Below are 6,887 nucleotides of genomic sequence, written 5' to 3'. Positions count from 1 at the left end.
TACTGCTCCTAGATAATGTTTGTTGCCGGGTACATTTTTAGTCTGTTACTTGCCAATGTTTGGAGGAAGGTTTTCTGCTGGACATTTGCTTTCATTTTATTCTCTCTTCTGTTATGGGAATCAGAATCCTCAGACCTTTTTATATACCGCGTCCCAGTCGAGTTTCCCGCGTGAGATGAGGATATAACGGTTTGGCCACGAATTAGAGGAACTTCGTTTCTTTCTTCATTTGGGGATCAGCGGGAAAGTTAGTCAGCTTGGCTGGCGGGAACAGGAACAAGTCTTAGCGGCAGAAGCCAGCATTCCCACAGTTTTTAAATTCGCGTCCCTTGATTGGCCCTGTGTAACTTCTTCTAGAACTTTCTGGAACTTTTCGTTGTTGGAGAGAACCTAAGAGCAACGGCAGCCCTGCTTGGCTTAGCGGCCCACGCTTTCGAAGAGCCTCTTGGAACTGGTTAGCGGCCGCCCTTCGTAAACAAGTGATCCAGAACACTGTGTACCGGAAAGGTTGATGAACTTTGAGACGGGCATCCGGTGAGTACACACGTTTCTGATGGAACGCGTTGTTAGGATTTAAGTCGGGTTGAGATTTCACTTTTAAACGTGTTGGTATCAGCACACTAAGGTGTAGGAAGTTATGCATTCTACTTATTTTATTTTGTATGTGAAGATTAATTTCTTTCGAATGGAACTTAGAATCTTGAGTTCATGTTGCTGCGCTCCCCCGTAGTAAATTGCGTGGTTGCTATGAAACCGGTGGCTAATTGTGTAGAAGTTCTTTCCCGTAATCTTCAGATGCAGCTAGGCGGCCATGGTACTAATTCCATGTGTTTTAAAATCAATGATGAGCGGCTTCTATGAACGTTCCTGCAATGAAATCAGAAAACACATGGTCGCTGGCCACTCCCATTTCCGCTATAGCCTTGGATGGAAAGGTCTCATGCCTACGAGTGGACTCAAGTCAAATAGTCATGGTATAAATAAACCATCCGCCGCTCCTTGGATTTTGTAATGGTTTGGAATTTTCACCTTAAGTTAACGTTATCCATCCCTGCTTTCTGTGTATGCAACGGGCTCATGTAAATAAGTTGTCCACCTGTTTGCCTCTGCCTTATCCGTTAGTAAACGTTGTAGTTCTCTGCATGCAGCCACCTTGTCATTTAAAAGAGTCCCGTATGCTTTCTCTCGGAGAGTAGTGGGCCATGATGGCAGGAACTATGAAAGATAGCGGACAATGAATGCCAGTAAAGCATACGTTGCTGCATGGTCGTGCCGGATCTTAGCTCTTCCGTTGTGATATTTAGCTGTTTTGTGTTACTTTGAGTTAAATCAATTAGCAAATGTAGAATCGAGACACGTTATTTTAAAATATCAGGATCCTTGACAGCCCTCGCATACGCAGTGACTGGCTTGTTCGACCTCCCCCCCCCCCCCCCCCCCCCACCCTTTCCTTCGCTCCATGGAAACGTAGAGACATCGATTAACCATAGCACCTTTCAAGATGATTGTACTTCTTTGTGTAACTGTTGTGTTTCAGTTCGAGAATATCTTCGAGATACGTTTCTTTTTAGGGTACTGCATATGGCATTCAACAGAATTGCATGGAGCGAGAAGGGAATGGTGGTGTTTTACTTCTTAAACTGCTTTGTCGCTATTTTCCACAACTCATTTGTTTTAGTTTCATTATTTTTAACTTACTGGTAATTCTCCCTGCATAGTATACCCTACGTAACAGGAAGGAAGTCATCGAAATCTGCAATGGCGCCAGAGTGATATCCAGTATCTGTTGGTTATTGTAACCAGGGAATGTACCTAAATCTACACGTCTACTCTGCAGTTCACACTCATTCAGACTTCAGTGACTGGCAGAGAGTTCGTAGAACCAGAGTAAGTACGTCATCTTCAAGATCATTCACTCTTGGTGAAATACACCCGATTACCTTCTACTGCAGCTGGCACGTGGGACGCAGATGCAGTGCAAAATTTCTGCGGTACTTTAACACTTCCTCAGTTACAAGAACTGAGTTCGCCGATCATGGTTGGTTAGCTCGTGAGGTCCTTTCCAATTTTCCAATAGACAGAAGGTACTGGAAGCGAAACTAGCATAGCTGCGGCTTACCTAAATGCTGTGTCGGGTGAAAACGAAGAAAATGTGCACGGCAGTGACGGGGCAACGCGACTGGTGCTGCGGATCGCCGACAGCCGTCCAGAGACCCGAGGCCAGGCTGGCGTCTATATTAAGGGGCCCACTTGCCCTTTGTTTAACGACGTAATTATGTTATACACTCTTTACCTGTCAGCCTTTTAACTCTTAATCTGTCTCTCCTGACGGTGAAAGCTACAGAATATTTGAAGCCGTGTTTCTTATGTAAACATGATACACATGTATGAAGATGGTGTCTGTTCTTTCGGACATATACAGGGTGTTACAAAAAGGTACGGCCAAACTTTCAGGAAACATTCCTCACACACAAAGAAAGAAAATATGTTATGTGGACATGTGTCCGGAAACGCTTACTTTCCATGTTAGAGCTCATTTTATTACTTCTCTTCAAATCACATTAATCTTGGAATGGAAACACACAGCAACAGAATGTACCAGCGTGACTTCAAACACTTTGTTACAGGAAATGTTCAAAAAGTCCTCCGTTAGCGAAGATACATGCATCCACCCTCCGTCGCATGGACTCCCTGATGCGCTGATGCAGCCCTAGAGAATGGCGTATTGTATCACAGCCGTCCACAGTACGAGCACGAAGAGTCTCTACATTTGGTACCGGGGTTGAGTAGACAAGAGCTTTCAAATGCCCCCATAAATGAAAGTCAAGAGGGTTGAGGTCAGGAGAGCGTGGAGGCCATGGAATTGGTCCGCCTCTACCAATCCATCGGTCACCGAATCTGTTGTTGAGAAGCGTACGAACACTTCGACTGAAATGTGCAGGAGCTCCATCGTGCATGAACCACGTGTTGTGTCGTACTTGTAAAGGCACATGTTCTAACAGCACAGGTAGAGTATCCCGTATGAAATCATGATAACGTGCTCCATTGAGCGTAGGTGGAAGAACATGGGGCCCAATCAAGACATCACCAACAGTGCCTGCCCAAACGTTCACAGAAAATCTGTGTTGATGACGTGATTGCACAATTGCGTGCGGATTCTCGTCAGCCCACACACGTGGCGGTGAATCGAGGAAGTACAGTACATACTGACGAAACTAAAATGATCTCTAACATGGAAATTAAGCGTTTTCGGACACATGTCCACATAACATGTTTTCTTTATTTGTGTGTGAGGAATGTTTCCTGAAAGTTTGGCCGTACCTTTTTGTAACACCCTGTATATAGTTAAGGCTCACCGGCCATTTGACAAACTTCTTCTGTGCAGATATACAAACAGTGCCCGAACTCTTACGGGAATCGGCAAAAAGCCGCTAGTAATGAGTATAATGGGCAGGGACACTATGAGTATAGTGCGGGACAATAAGTTGGGAATGTGGGTTTTACGGGAGGCGTGCCAGAGATAAGTCCCTGCAGTCGCACTGTCCTCTGTGCCCTTGGTGGCTCAGATGGAAAAAAAGGAAAAAGATGGATAGAGCGTCTACCATGTAAGCAGTAGATCTCGGGTTCGAGTCCTGGTCGGGGCACAAATTTTCAACTGTCCCCTTTGACTTATATCAGGTCTGTATGCAGCTAGAGGTATTCATTTCACTGCAATTTCAACATAATGTACGTTTTCAAGGAATATACTATTTTCTAGGCTGGACTGCCTTTTGTGGTAAGTAATCGAGTTAAGCCATTACACTGCCAGATCAGTGTGAATGATAAAAAAAAATCCAAGACTGCTCCCTTAAGTAGTGATAATCGAGCTCCAAATATACTATGAGCTATGAAAATGTACAATTCTCATGCCTCAGAAAGACAAATTGGAAACATCATCTGACTCCAGAAATTAATTAGAAGTTCACCTATCAGGCCGTTACGCGCACAGATTCAAGCAGCCCGCCAGACAGAGTTATTCTCATGGCGTGGATAAAAGCGCGTGAAACTGCTTAGCCTTTGGCTCTGGTTACTACCGTCCCAAGTCCAATTTTTGTATCGCTCATTACGTGTTCATTAATGTTAGCACTAATCATATATATACGTATTTTGTAAACTGACTCGTTCCATATTGTTCTACAAAAGAATCGATCAAATGATCTGTGGAACACGTAAATGATTAACTAATTAGCTCTCTCGTTCGGCTTTAGGAAATCAAACGAAAAACATGTTTGGTGGCGGCGTCTCTTGCTGACTGCTTGAATTTGCTCGTGTTACTGCCTGACTGGCTAACTTTAGTGCTAATTAATTCGGAAACGGCGCAACGTACCAATTTTTTTCCTAATATTCATTCCTCAGCGCAGTCACCTTTAGACCTTCTAAAAGCTTTTCAGGTTGTTGCTCACCACCTTCTATGACCAAAGAGCAATCGGTGGAATACCTTAGCTGGACCTGAAACTTCACAGCATGCGAAGGTGAGTAACTTATCATGAATATCTTCTGAGATCAGAATTCAGTGATTGATTTACACTACGGCCTGAATAGGTGTGCAACTTAAAGCGACGTCTTAAGTTTCAAAAAGATGGCGGCGATGCAACGTGGACGTTCCAGTGGATTAAGACAGACAATTGTAAGGTATATTTTGCAATGAATAGGGAAGATATGGATTTATAAGAATTATATTGTAGCTGCATGCAAGGAAATGATTTTACAATCCCTCAGGGCTACTCAAACCTATCAGCAAAAGATTTATATTTACGGCAAGAAATAAGAAAAGCTAATCTCACGTTTCTCGAATAAGTAAAAACTATTTTATACTTCAGGGGAAGTTAAAATCTTTCACTTCATAGAACGAAGAACTAAAAAAATAGCGTACGATGTTATAATCAGCTTCCATTCAACTAAGTATGAGTAAGCTATAAGCTTCCACGTTATTATGCGCAGGCAGCCGGACCGATTCCTACTCGCCTCGCGCAGTGATCGCAACCAAGCAATGCCAGTGTAACCTCGCCGGCTCTCCCGTTGCAGCCTGCATTTAACATGTCGTCTCTCTCCTACGTTTCGTATTCGCTACCCACAGTAGATACATAGTGGGCAGAATATCAGCAGATCACATTCCACAGAAACAAACATACTCCGGCCAATCGATTATCTTACATGGTATGCAGGCCACGATGAATTACACCTGAACATTACAAGAAAGAACATATTGTAGAACAAAAGCAAACTGGTGCTTTTCATTTATTATTACAAGAAAGTGTTGAAATAAAATAATTAGAAAAGTTACGTGCCTAAGCGAGCGAATGGGCTTGAAGTTAGGAATAACAAAGCTATGGTCGGCCGATTTTGCAACGTGTACTTCCAAAAAATTCCTACCATTCTCTTTTAACTGGCCTAAACAGTGGCCAGATGTTTCTGTGATTTGAGACTGGCAGCGAGAGGCGACAGCAGTGGTTCTCATCGCTAACTACTGTGTTACACGTGAAACAGATGTACTCTATTATCTGTAATCGTTGTTCGATACAGATGAACTTGGGCCCACAGATACACTAATACAATTTCATGTAGACTATTTTTTATAAATTAATAATTCACTTAGAAAAACAGGTATCAGTATGATAATAACATATTAATAATGAGTGGAAATGGCAAAATCCAACAATACACATTTCATTCCCCGTTAGGACAACATTAGTAAATACGGTGAATTGAAACCCGAGCTCTTACGTCAGTTACAGGTGAAGTACGAAGACCTCAATAAATGCATTTGGAAAGTGTGAGTGAATAAAATGTTGTGAACGTCATAACTAACCCATTTATAACTAACTATGAAATTACCGGGCTGAACATAGACAAACATAGACTTCATGAATAGATTACAGACCTTATCATTAAGACAAAGTACACTGAGCCAATAAAAATTGAAGAAAATACAGGCTACAAAATATGCGGTATGACATGTACCACGGATCATTATGTTGCATCAAAGAAAATGTGAAAATTACACGTAACACAGAACGCTGCTAGATACTCGTATTTATTTGCGATGTGTATATGGTCAGTAGGCACCTGGTACACACGATGTGCCCACGTAATCGAAATGCAGTTAGGTTAATTCACGATTGTCTTGAGAACTTCGTTTGTTAATACCTGCTTTAGTAAGAACAGCTTTTTATCATGGAGGTGCGAAAGTTTCCGTGATGTGCAACTGAAAATGGTTCAAATGGCTCTGAGCACTATGGGACTTAACATCTGTGGTCATCAGTCCCCTAGAACTTAGAACTACTTAAACCTAACTAACCTAAGGACATCACACACATTCATGCCCGAGGCAGGATTCGAACCTGCAACCGTAGCAGTCGCGCGGTAATGTGCAACTGAAATTTATGTTTCGCTTATTCATGTTAGGCATTTTTGTGTCCTGTTCAACCAGCCCTTTGTTGTTATCTACGTACCTGTACCATGTTCATATAACATATATTGAACAACAAAATGGCTGGATGAACTGGACAAAAAAAATGAATACTACTGAAGATGTGTAACAAGAATAGACATAACATCTCTCGTATTCAATACTAAATTTCAGTTGCAAAAGAAGATAGTTTTCTCATCTTTAAAATAAACTATAATAAATTAACGTTATTACTAGTTACTGAGCACAGTGGCTGCAAATATTAACAGTATTTCGTGTTATACGAATTTAGACTTTCTCCGCGAATCTCGATGATGAAATATTGTCGGGTTATCAGCCGAGTCAAGGTGCCGTTCTGCCTTGACTCGGCTGATTACCCGAGAAGACTTTATCATCAATATTATGTGTTAGTAACAAAAGTCGCTCTCAATACAGCTGT

This window comes from Schistocerca cancellata, chromosome 6, assembly GCF_023864275.1.
Source record: "Schistocerca cancellata isolate TAMUIC-IGC-003103 chromosome 6, iqSchCanc2.1, whole genome shotgun sequence".
NCBI classification, from domain to species: domain Eukaryota; kingdom Metazoa; phylum Arthropoda; class Insecta; order Orthoptera; family Acrididae; genus Schistocerca; species Schistocerca cancellata.
Note: the sequence above shows the minus strand (reverse complement) of the source record.